Genomic DNA, 14,110 nt, shown 5'->3' with positions numbered 1-14,110 from the left:
AAGTATGGAATGGTCTGGGACTTTTATGATAATCTGGAATTATTTAGCCTGCAGGATGCCTATTACTAAAGGTACAATATCAGATTGGATATTAGTTTTCAATATTAACCTAATAATATTTTGTAGTATTTGAAGAACTGGTAAATACAAAATTTATGTTTTATAGGTATCTTACCATATGACATTTTTATGAATTATATACCAGGTAGACTTGGTAATATACTACAAATTATAAACAAAAATGATATGTCTTAATATTTTACCAACAATCTGAAAAGCCATCATTTTATTATATAACAATAGGAAGATGATTTTATAATCTGTGTTAAAATATTCTGTAGTAATATATTAATTTTGATGGAAATGAATACAATTAAGTGAATAGTTAGCTATCGGATATGAAGTCATTGTTGTACGCATTCTCTAATTCAAATTTCCTTAAAGAAACTGTATACCATCTAGTGATCTAGTGGCAAAATTACAACTTTTAAATCAGCATATTTTTTTTTTATTCAAGTATCATCATTTTCAAACCAATGAACAACAACAATGAAAACAGCTTAATTAAGTTTGAATTGAACATGTTTGGTAAAATAACTTTCTGGGAAAATTTCCAAATACTCAATTATTCCTATTAATTTGCATCTTAGCAGATAAGGTGAATTCATAAAACAGGGAGGAGTTACCAAGAACTCCTGTGACTTTGCTTTTTTATAAGCAATACTTGTGTAAGTGCTACAACACATGCTCATTTTTTGTAACCTAGAAATATATATATTATTTTATGATTGCTATATTAAATATGCTAGATAAAAACACATTTGATATGTTCGTATGCTTGGATTTCTGTCTCATATAAATATAGATTGGGTAAACTATTTTGTAAACAGAAAAAATGTTGGAGAAGTTGATATTTTAAAAAACACAATTAGAATAGTATAAAAAACAAGGCAATTTAATGTATTCTTACTTCCATTTTTATTTTTTCTACAGTTTAAGTAGATGCTCTACATTGGCTGCCAGAGATACATAGTAATACAACTCAGATTTCCTTATAGTTTATTTCAAATATCTTCAGAACTTAAAAAAATATTTTTACTCTTTCTTTCTAATTGACTTATAAAATACCCCTGGATGTACAGTTCCCATACGTTTCACATTCCTCAAATTCGTAATCTAACCCCAATCCCTTCACTTTCAATAAATTGTCTAAAAAATCAGGTTTATCTGATAAGGATGATTGTTCAATTGCCAGCCTCTTCTCCTCAAAAGGTCCCTGTGTTTTCATTCTTTACATCTCTCCACCGTAACATGCGGAAGAAGCATACTTCCTCCTCCTTCTTCCTACTATCTTTCTTTATTCTATTCCCTCCCTATTCTCTGAATCTTAGCTCTATCAAATTTCCCATTTCTCTTTATAGCATCAATTTCTGTTTCTTTACATTCTTCACTTGGATTCGATCTTCATAGAAACAACAATAATAAAAAAATAGTAATATGCTGTTCTTGATCATGGTACCCAATGGTTTCTCTATTTTCTCTCAATCCATCAGAAACACTCTTTCTTGATAAATTATTTCTGATAAGCAAAAGCTAACATATCATACAACCCCAAATGATTTTTAACTTTTATTTCATTTCTGAGAGACTGTACTTTTTACATTTAAATAGAGAACTATTAAAAAATTCTAGTTTTATCACTATCTCCTTTCTATTCTGTCCCTCCAATTCAACCTTTTTTTCTTTAAATTTGTAAATTGTCCTTCAACATTTGAATTTGAAAGTGTATACTGTTAACGATTGTCTGCCCATGTCTTCCCTGAAATACCATGATTGTTTATGAAAAGTTTCTTTAATTAAAGCTGGTTATAGTTGGGCTTGGGAAAAAAATAAAAGTGTATATGTGATAGAATACTATACACATTATTCTCCCCCAACATATTTTCATTTTCATTCTCCCCCAATCCTGATGTTGATACCATAGTAAAGAGTTTCAACCTTGTCACTACTGACATTTGGGGCTGGATAATTCTTTATTTGGGGGCTTTCCTATGCATTGTAATGTGACTAACAGCATTCCTGGTCTCTACAAAAGGAACCCCAAATCATGACAATCAAAAGTATCTCCAGATATGAATCCAGGTCTGGGCAAAATTACTCCCAGTTGAAAACCACAGCCAAAGTAATATGCAAAAGATAGTTCTCATTTTTTTATAGCACCATGGTATTCATTCTTGAGGATGCAAAATTGTTTGTTGCCTAGTCCCTTACTAGTGAACTTTGTGGATTGCTTCCTATCTTTGTTATTAATAGCACTGCAAGTAATAACATATCATATTTTAATAATGTGTTTTTAAAATTGATTTTAGAGGGGCGCCTGGGTGGCTCAGTCAGTTAACCAACTGCCTTTAGATCAGGTCATGATCTCAGGGTCCTGGGATGGAGCCCCACCGTGGGCTCCCTGCTCAGTGGGGAATCTGCTTCTCTCTCTCCCTCAGCCCCTTCCCCCTGCTCATTCTCTCTCTCGCTCAAATAAATAAAATCTAAAAAAATTGATTTTAGAAGCTAGTCTAATAAAAAATGTAATTATGCAATGTTGTCAAAGTACCCTTCATTTTGCATTCCTACCAGTCATTTTGAATGCTGTACATTTACTGAGAAAATAAGCACCTATTTCGTTTGAAAATAGTGATCCTTTATCCTGATTAGCCCCCTTTCTTTTTCTTACACTTTGGTGAATATAACATTTATTCTCACATTTCTATATTCTTATTAAACTAATATTTAATTTATAGCTAATTAATAAAACTATATGGTTAGAATCTATGCTAATGCTAAAATAAGAGCAGTTTAGTTCTACAAGGCAAAAAAAAAAGCATTAGGAAAACGAAACAAAATAAGAGTACTTATACCAATTGTCACCTACTATTTATAGCTTTAAAATGACAATTTTAGACCATGAGCCATGTAAAATACAACCTATTTTGGAGCCACTTTTCTATTATCCCACTCATCTTTTCCTTTATGCTATTTGTCACAAAAGAAAAAAAATACTAGATGACAGAAGTATGCAAAATGAATAAGAAGATCCAGACAGAATTTGTACCATAGAAAAACCTATAAAATTATAATTGGAAAATCTTTTAGTTTATAATATATCCTCATGTTTTAAGTTTTTCATTATACTTTTACAGTTATATAAAATAGTATCTCTGTCTGGAGGAAGTTCTTGGGATTTCCACTATAAGATCCCATTTAATGAAAATTTTACTAACTCATTTACACAGGATTATTTATTTATTTATTTATTTTTAAGATTTTACTTATTTATTTGAGAGAGAGAGAGAGTGAAGCAGACTCCCCACTGAGTAGAGAGCCCTCTGTGGGGCTTGATTCCAGGACCTTGAGATCATGGCCTGAGCTGAAGGCAGACACTTAACCGACTGAACCACCCAGGCACCCAACACAGGGTTATTTTAATGGAGTTAGCATTCTGTGGGGGCAAGCCCAGTAACTTGTGCCATAATCAAAAGCATTAAAAAAAAATTAGAAATTCTTCTAATGCTTTTAAAGCAAAATAAAACATTGAACCTCTAACACAGGTTGCTTAAGATTTCTCTTCTCAATGTAGATTTTAGACTTAATGTCTTCTTATGAAAATTTGTTGAGATACCCTCAAGCATGCTGTAAGACAATCATTCTTTTGAAAGTCCTAAAAGTAAATAGCTACTGAAAACTTATCTGCTTCTCCTGATAAATTGGGGCAAAGTTAAAAACCACTTTTACTCTTTAGATTTTCATAGACATCAGTATTTTAAATAAAATAAAATTCAGTTTAGTCAGAAACAACTCTAGGATTTTAAAATGAGAATATCAGTGCGAGAAATTGATAATGTGGGATGGAATAGGTGGACAGACAAACAGAAAATGGTTAAGATACTTCTATGTTGACAACAAGGAGACAGATATCAATCACAGGACTGAAGAAATAATGAGAAAAGTAGGTGCAACCTAATCCAACAGCCTGGACCTTTCTGAGATTGGGGGACCACACTCATATAAAACACTGCTTAGAGAAAGCTGAAAATGTAGAAACGGGTTCTCCATTGGCAACTAAGGCCATAGAAAATAGAGCAACTGCTGGAAATGCCAGAGACAGAATTGTCCTGATTGCCCCTTCCTCCACCTCCCAGTCTTCCACCAATCCCTTCTTTCTGCTGGTCTCAGAAAGTTCAGATATCAGTCTCCCTTGTTCAACGCAGTGGAACCAAGAGATGGGGAGAAAAATATCTGAAACCAATGAGGCAAGAAACCTGCAGAAAGTTCCTTCTCATTCTTGTTATTAATGGTCATTTATCAGCAGAAAGCTTCTAACTAATTGAGCACAAGCTGCTTTGTTGTTATTCTTTTGTGGCTGTTCATATAATTGAGGGTTTTTTTGGGGTTTTGTTTTTGTTTTTTCTTACTGTGACATTCTCACTCAGCAATGAAATTCCTTGAGAACAGATATGATTTCCTGTTTTGTCCACTGCTGTGTCCCCTAACATTTAAAAAGAGCCAAGAGCACATTAGATGGTCCACACAACATAATGAATAAATAGATGAATGAATAAATCTTAATTCATTAGAGAAACAAACCATGGGCAAAACATTACATTCTGAAATTTAATTTAAAACAACTTGTCTGGCTGGTATAATTTTTTGTTTGAAGTTTGAAACTCATATTCCAATGAGGATGAACAACAAATAAACAGAAAATTCATACGGCATTCATATATCTGAATATTTTAATCACCAAACATCTTATTTCTATGTTTATATCATCTTCATTTACATCAATGTATATTGTTTATCAAAATTTATCCAAAATGTTTTAAAGTAATAAAAGTTTATGAATCAAAGTTTCTATGTGCATCTTCACCCTTTGTTTTATCGTAAGAAACAAGATTCCATTTAAATTTTTGATATTACAGATAATACTTAAATAGCTGAGTAACCAACAGATGATCCATAACATAGTCGATTGTTTTTCATTATAAGTAAATGATATAAAGATAATTAAGGTCATTGTGTTCTGAAATATGTACTGAGACTAAAACAAAGATTTTCTAAATAGATTTACAGATAATACTAGAAAGATGAAAGAGACATCCATATAAAAATAAAATTGGATATTTCTAAAAGCTTCATGCATGCAGAATAATTAAAATAAATAGCAACTTAATCTTTAAGTTACTGAATTTACAGCAGAATAAGTGGTAATAGTTTGGCATGGAATACTAAGAACAGACTAACTGCAGCAAGTCCTCAGAAGTGATGTGTACATTTAACATGATTGTGTCAACTATGTTTAATTGAATTTTGAGAATCATGTTTGAATTAACAGATCTATTACCTCTGATAAAGACACAGCCTTGAATGACAAATTTGGTTTTATTGTCCCTGACAGCAAGATATTTTATAGCAAATTCAGTGCTGAACAAAATGTGATATTTCATGACTATATTTTTTTCTATTATCTCTCAGAATATTTTGGAACAAAATTTTTCAACCACAAACAATTTGAGAATATTTATATTTTCCTCTTCTTTGCATTTATGCAAAGTCTGCAGGACACAAATATATATAAGTTTAATTTAACATATAATAAGTTACTTTTTATTACATATTCAATTAGAATAATTATATGGTTAACTTGACATTTATCTAGATATCTGTCTCTAAGTGATTAATAGTTATCAATAATTTTCACAGTAATTTAATTGCATTAAAAAAAACTGTTGTAACTATTTAACTTGATCTGACTATAGCAACTTAATATTAATCTAATTATAGGGGGAAAAGACTATTTGAGATACATTGTTAGTCTTCCAAGATAATATTTAGCTCAAATACTAAAAGAAAGTAAACATTTAAAAATCTAATTATAACTAAATGAACTACCTTTGACTTTGACATCCATACCCTGCATAAGACAGAGTAAAATTTAGAATTTAGACAGAGCTGATATAATGAGAAATTATAATTAATTTCTTTCTCAATTTGATTGTATTCTAATAGATATTCCTATCAATAACTCAGCTCATTTTTCTTTTCTGGTTAAAATGATTATTTGGTCAGAGTGCAATCTATTCATTTCATACTATCTATAAAAAAATTTCTGTTAATAATTCAATTGTCCTTTAGAGACAGCTTCGTACACATTCATATTCACAAAATTGACATTTTCTGTTTTAGTCTTATATTTCAAAAGCTTATGACTTCCTGACTGTTTTTAACAAAAAATAAAATAAAGAACACATTATAAGGTAAATCAAACAGTGTTCTTTTCAAATGCAGTCACTCCAGCCTGACTTAAAATTCATATTTCCTTTATAGGTTGATATATAAAATACTAAATAAATTAATCTGATCAAAGGTAATATGTGTAATGAGGAATTATCCTAGCCTCAATTATCTTATTAGCCTTAACTATATTATCATCAGTAGTTATTAAATGTCATATTTTCAAATATTTTAATAATTTTTTATATTTCTACCCTCAGGCAGTGTTGAAAATAAATCTCAAATCACATTAGCTTGTGATTGCTTTAACTATTCTATACTTCTCTGTTGTCTTCAATGTTCATGCAGCCAGAACTCAATCTCAAAGCAAAACAAAACAAAATCAAACAAAACATAAACCATGACTTTCCTAAGCTTTTAGAAATTTAAAGAAGAAATGTTAGTAGCCAAAACAACATATGAAAGAATGTTCTACCTCACCAGTATTCAAAGAAATAAAAGTCAAATCAACATTGTGACATGATCCCTTATTTAAACTTATGACATTACAGAAGACTACTCCCAGCTGATTGAGAGTACAGGGCATATTTATTCTGGTATTGCTGGTGGTGGAATAAAAAATACTGACACTTCTGAGGGGAGCACAGTCTGAAGACTTAAAAAATATTTATACTCTGACAAAGTAATTCAAACTTTAAGAAGCCATGATAAAAATAGTGTGCTTTACCTCAAAAATGCGTGCAATGCTGTTCATTATAATATTGTTTATGATTAGACGGGCACCTAGGTGGCTCAGTCAGTCCAGCATCTGAATCTTGATTTTGGCTAAGTTCATCATCTCAGGGTCCTGGGATGGTGCCCTTGTGGGGCTTCACACTCATAGAGTCTGCCTGAGATTCTCTCCCTCTCCCTCTCCATCTGCCCCTCTCCCCTTCTCTCTCTAAATAAGTATACTTTCTATAAATAAATAAATAAATAAATAAATAAATAAATAGTTTATAATTAGCGTGAATATGAATATGCATCATTATTTCCAAAGTGTCACAGTTTGTACTATAAATTCATGGTTACTGTATTTATAATAATACTCTAAAAATGTAAATCACATTAAAATGTAAATAATCTTAAATGTCAGCTTACACTTAAAATGTGTATTATCCTGATAATTTGTTCAGGGTCATACAAAGAAGCTATTCAAATAGCTATATTGTATCCGCAGGAAAATATTAATAATACAGGCTAAATCACCTTTTTAAATGTGCATGTGTATACAGATATAAAAATGTCTAGATAATTTTTTAAAAAATAAAAATTGTGGTTAATTAATTATTGGATTACAAAAATTAGGTCATTTTTAACCAATATGCATTTTTCATTTTTACAAACTATGCTCATTACCTTTTCATAAACAATGTAATTTTATAAATAAGGACAAGTAGAAGACTATTTAGAAATATGATCTGTGCGAGTGTTAATAGTGCTTAATAATGGTTGCTCAATGAAAATAAAACTTTAATGAGAATTAATAAAAAATTATTTGTATTCCATCCTGAATTGATGATTTGAGTACCAAGTAACTGATGTTAACTGATGTTCATATTAACTCATACAACAATTATTATTGGGACATGCTGTGTGCTTACTTTACAAAACCAGAAGGAAATAAAGGATTGAGAGAATGAGCAAGACTTATGTCTTCAAGTATTTCACGATACAATGGAAGAAGCAGACTTTGAAAGACATCTTTTATTGAGATGATATTTAGTTAAGAACTGGAAGATATGCAACCCCCCCCCCCCCCAAGAATTCCATGTGGGAAAACAGCTTGGTCATGGATATAGAAAAGTACAAGGTAAACTGCAGGACAGAGTGAAATACAGACTGTGTTTTCAGGATGTGGGAAGAAATACATCTGGCAAAATGGGTCTTGGTTAGATTACAGAGAATGCTACATTTATACTGATGATTATATAAAGGAAATGTACACATTGGAGCTCAGTTAATAGGGTGTAATATAAGTAGAGCTGATTTAATGAAGATGGGTCAGCTTCCATATAATTGCATATAATGGAGGAAACTGAAAAATGGGAGTCTCTTTGGACAGCCTTTCAAACCTTTAGGCAAGTGGTAATGAGTCCCTAAACCAAGAGAGTGGAAATCAAAGGGAGGGCTTTGGTTTCAGAGGCAGTGCATGGATGGAGTATGAGATTGTATAACAGCCCCAATTTTGGAGATTAGTGGAAAAGAGAAAGAAAAGCTCGTCCCCAGCTTTTAAACTTAAAGAGTCATTTGAAAATATAGGTGTGATTTAGTGTCTGCAATCACAAGAATGAGAAGGAATTGTAATGAAAATTAGAAATCTGTCACAAGGATGAGATAGTTAAGGATATAAAATTACATTAAAAGGGATATAGACTGAGAAATGCTGGCACAAGATAGCAAGTATTGAAAGTAATAGTGACTCAATTTTAGAATCAATAGCATGCATGACCTATTCCCTCCCTAAAGAATTCTGAAGTCTTTTGCTTTTTATTTCTCTGCTTTCAAACTTGAGAAACACTCTATGGAGAAATAAAGGAAATTGATCATGTTGGTCACTCCAATTAATTGAAGGTTTCTTTAAAAGTACCTATGCAACGTTTTCATGTAATAATATTTCTAGCACCAATATTTTTAATAATCTAATGTGTCAAGTTTTATTTATCCTGAGAGTGCTTCACTGTATACTGCAACAACATTTCTATTATTTTTTGTGTTTCAGTGTATGCAACTAATAGAAAAGTGGATAGCCAGAATGGAATGACTTAATATTCCTGGTTACTAGATCTCTCATGAGTCAGAAGGCTGATAAAAGTATCAGTAAGTAGAAAGTAGTTTGAACTTTGAGTCTCATAATTTTATTATAGTTCTCAATTTCTTCTGTTAAGCCTAAGAAATTTCTCTAGGTTATTAGTCTTAGAAATTTTTTTTTTTTAAGATTTTATTTATTTGACAGAGAGAGAGACAGCCAGTGAGAGAGGGAACACAAGCAGGGGGAGTGGGAGAGGAAGAAGGAGGCTCCCAGCGGAAGAGCCTGACATGGGGCTCGATCCGAGAACTCCAGAATCACACCCTGAGCCGAAGGCAGATGCTTAACGACAGAGCCACCCAGGCGCCCCTAGTCTTAGAAATTTTGATGTTCTGGTATAATGAAAGCAATGTTTTATTCTTTTAGTTTCACCAAAACTGTCCTGCCAACATTTTTAAAAAGCTTCTAGTTTGTTCTTGCTGTTGTTTGTCAGTTCTGTACAATCCTAATGGTACTAATCACATATTCTACTTCAATGTCTTGGTCAAAAAACTTGGAATTCATAATTGTAAACTTTTCGATGTGTCTGTAATTTGGCATGCTTATTATATTTTGGATACTTTTCTTGGATGTTTTCTGTCATCTACCTAGAGTTCTACTCTTAGTAATAAAAACAGGGATGAGAATTCTTTATTATGCATTCAGGTGTCTTTCATAAGTTTATTTTTTTCACACTAGATTCATATATAGGGAATATAATCTAAGCAACATTTCGATAATAGTTATTGTAAGTCTATATATTGTTCTTTTTGTCAGACAAATTAGTACTAGGCATTCTGATCCTAAGAATCACATAAGGTGTATTCTGAGGAGAAAGATGTAATTTGGAAATTTTCCAGGAACATTTTATCATAAGTATGAATTCAAAGTCCCAAATGGCTCTTATCTTAAAATATCAACTCTTTCCTGATGGCACTGGAAGTTAGTCATAAATATATATAATGAGATATAAAAAAACCCACAATTACTTATTAGAAATAACCTAAGTATGTCATACCGAAAGAAGTTTTGATGATATTGATCATATACACAGTGATCATATATATATATATATATATGTACATATATGTCTTATAACATATATGTTTTATACATGTGTGTATGTTTTATAAGTGTATATTTTGACATAGACTTATATGAAAAGTATGATATGTTTATATAAATTAAAAGAATAATCAAATATATGTTTGTAATTAAAAGGTCTTAAATAGACTGAAAAAGACAGGGGATGGGGAACAAATGATACCTTATGAAAATAAGAAAGATTACCACTCAATATTTTATAGTTTACATATAAATATATCCTTTAAAGTCTTTAAAAAATAAAATACAAATTTAATTATTTTCTCTTAATCAAATTAAGTAATAGATATCTAAAATTGAAGTTTTATTCTACATAATTTAAAAGTAACATATATAATATAATATATTCTTAAGAGATATGTATATTAACTTTACATGGAATCTAACCAAATGTCTCCTTCTGATTTTAAGATTATATCAATTTAATGTGGAAGGAACTTAAAAACTATATTTTATTCTCATTAAATCTTGGACTTTTCAATTAATTTTGAATTACTGTTTTCTGAAACCAGTGCCATGACAAACTCATTATCTTTGGGCCTTTACAGTACGTTATTACAAGCTTACTTAATCCCAAATTTCTTTATATTATACATTGATTTTCATAAAAGTAAGATTGAAAATAGTAAGATACTTTATAATATTGTAAATTTTATCAATATCTCTAATATCTTAAATCCTATTCAAATAAACCACTAAACCTATTATAATAAGTACCCTTTTTGCTTATTTCTCATTTTCTTTTCATTCCAAAGATTTACCATGCTATAATTTTATCGATGCATATTTTTATTCAAATATGTGTGAATTAAAGCATTTGCCTCTATGGATTTACTAAGAGTAGAATATACCATGAATGTTCTTATATATTTGTCAGTTTAATTTTTATATATTTTTCTGTTATTTGTTTCTTGAGAATTTTAGTGATTATTTTCACTGTAGAACCTATTTTTATATCAGTTATAGCATAATAGATAATAGTTTGGGTTCTTGAATTAAACAACCCTGTTCAACTCTTGCTTTTCTATCTGCTAATAACCATGTAATCTTTAAAAGATTTTGTAATGATTGAATGAAATAATCCCTGTGAGCCACTTAATATTATTTCGGCTTCATGCATACAATCAAAGCTCTTATTTTTAGTAATAATATTACCTTCAATTCATGAGTATAATTTCCATTTAAAATTGATATTTTTCTCTTTAATGAGGTATTCATGCTACATATGTATGTCTGATTAATGGTTATTTTAAGATGAAGACAAAAGTGACAGTATTTATAGGAAGAGGTGAATGCACAACTTTTAAAACAGGACAATTATTTTAATAGAACTCTAGGATATGCAATGAAAATAATTAGAATTGTACTTTATAGTTTGGTTTTATCTATCTATCTAACTATCTAGGTCAGTAAGGACACTAGCTTTTATTTTTCTTCAGAATTCCTAAGTGTTTCCATGACTGAGGTCAGAATGAGAAACAGAATAGCAGTAAGAAAACAGTTAAATAGCTACCTCTTACTACTCAATTAGAAGATTATTCTTGGAAACCATGATGTTGGACAAAAGTTTTAAAGAACAGAGATATCATTCTGCACATCTCTGAAACACATCAATGCTATTTGGCTCTTGATCTGTCCTTGGTTTTAAGTCTTGTGATATTTGTTTGATTTCCTTATCCTGTTTTTTGATCAGTCGGAGAATTTTTTCTTGCATGTTATAGATTGGGTTTTCCTTTGGCAGATCTATCTGGCAAAAGATTAGAGCTTAAAGGAACTTGTGTGGACAGAGAGACAACAGTTGACAGAGCAATAACCTACATTCATAAGTACCTGCTAGATGAGGACTATACCTGCTTCCCTAAACCAGCATTATTTTCTTGTTAAGGCAAATCATATAATTTTTGCACTTCCTAGTCTTGATGGCTGCTTCCTAAATAAAGAAACTACAAAGATGTAAGTTCTGCGACTGCTTAAAATTTCTTGTGTGACTTTGGACAACTATTTAACCTAAGAATGAGTTTCCTCATCTGTAACTGAATTAGTTTGAGTTAAATGATCTGTAAGTTCTTTTTTGGTTCCAAAGTTCTACAGTTTTTAAATGGATTAAAGGGCTGCTCTTATGAACTAATATGCTGATTTGGTTTCTTTGTCCCATTCTAAGAAATAATTATTTAAAAAGATAATTCTTGAACTTCATTAAAAGGCATGCAGTTTTTCATAGGGAACAAATGTGAAAGTTGAGCGTATATCAAATTATAATCCATATCTACATTTCCCTTTCTCAATTCATATACTAGCTCACCATGTAAATGAGAAAAAAAAAAGACAGTAGGATTCTTCAATCTTAGTGCGGTCTTTTTGGTGTGTGTCTTCTAAAATTAATGACAAAGACCCTCCGGACTCTAGGGTTATGACACTGAAAGAACATGAATCTGGTTTCTGTTCATTGCTCAGGTTGTTTTTGTTTTACGATAAATTTTTGAAGTGTTAAATACAAGGCCAATAAAAAAAAAATGAACTAGAAGAGGGAACAACAGAGATAGTTTGGATAATCGCATTTAGGCCCTGGATCCAGTTTTGCTTAAAAACAATCATATCAATTTCTGTTTTTCCATGGTAAATTGAAAATAAGATTTTAAATTATATTGATTATTTTTTAAAGGTTTTTTAAATTTTTAAAATTTTTTAAGAGATTATTTATTTATTTATTTATTTGAGAGAGAGCACAAGCAGGAGGAGCGGCAGAGGCAGAGGGAGAAGCAGACTCCCCGCTGAGCAGGGAGCCCGATGTGGGGCTCAATCCCAGGACCCCAGGATCATGACCTGAGCCAAAGGTAGATGCTTAACTGACTGAGCCACCCAGGCACCCCATTATTGATTATTTTTTAGCATAAGCCCATTTGAGTTAGATCTCTAATAACTAAAGGAATTATAATTTTCCCAAGTATAGATATTTACACGTATACCAAGTATAGACCTTGTTTAAAAGTATAATTTGTCAATTTCAGTCTTTCAATCCATATAAACACTTTTAGAAGAAGTTTGTTGAACAATTAGCTATTAAGATAGCAAACTTAAAGTATTGATTTAAATAGCCAAGTGCTCATGCTATGTGAAAAGCATAGAAGGAACAATGTATATTTATTTGGGATTATTTTTCCAGTTGTTCAGGGTAAGAAAAAAAAAATCAATCCCCTGTGCTATCTTACACCTTTAACAAATCTAAAATTTTATTTAAAAATAGAAAACCAAGAAAATATTAATAGAGGTAAGCTTTTCTATCCTCCACAAGTCTATACAGATCATGAGGCAGTTGTAGTAATAAAAAAAATATGCTCTCCTAGCTACATAAATCACATATGCCTTCAGGGAAGTGAGACATACCACTATTTAGTAGTTTAAGATCACCCTCTACATTGGTGACCAATTATTATTTTATGACCACCATGATAGAAATAATTGCTCCAAAGAAATTACAGTAAAGTATGTTATACCCTTTCATAATATAGTAATTTGAGAAGGTAGATTCAGCTGTTTACTGAGTGCTCTCCCAGGTTGATAGTATCATGTATCTAAATATATCTCAAAGACAGCAAACACATTAATTGCTAAGTAAGTGAATATACTCTCTAAGAAACATGGAGAGCACAGCATGTTAATATTAAAGAATATTTATTCTGCTCTCCATCTGTGACTATTTTCTTAAGTAGTCTTTATCTTTATGCACATAAGTAATATATTTAAACTTCATAAAACAAAATGTCTCTCTTTTTTTGTAATTTACCCCCTGTGTGCTTTTGAAATAGAATATTAATTATGATGGTTTTACAATTCAGAGTTTTAGAACCGATGAATCAGAATATGCAATACTTAAGGCACAATTTATTTCAATAA

Source organism: Ursus maritimus, unplaced genomic scaffold (assembly GCF_017311325.1).
Source record: "Ursus maritimus isolate PB19 unplaced genomic scaffold, ASM1731132v1 scaffold_1, whole genome shotgun sequence".
NCBI classification, from domain to species: Eukaryota; Metazoa; Chordata; class Mammalia; order Carnivora; family Ursidae; genus Ursus; species Ursus maritimus.
The sequence above is the reverse complement of the archived record's forward strand: the minus strand, read 5'-3'. Positions refer to the sequence as shown.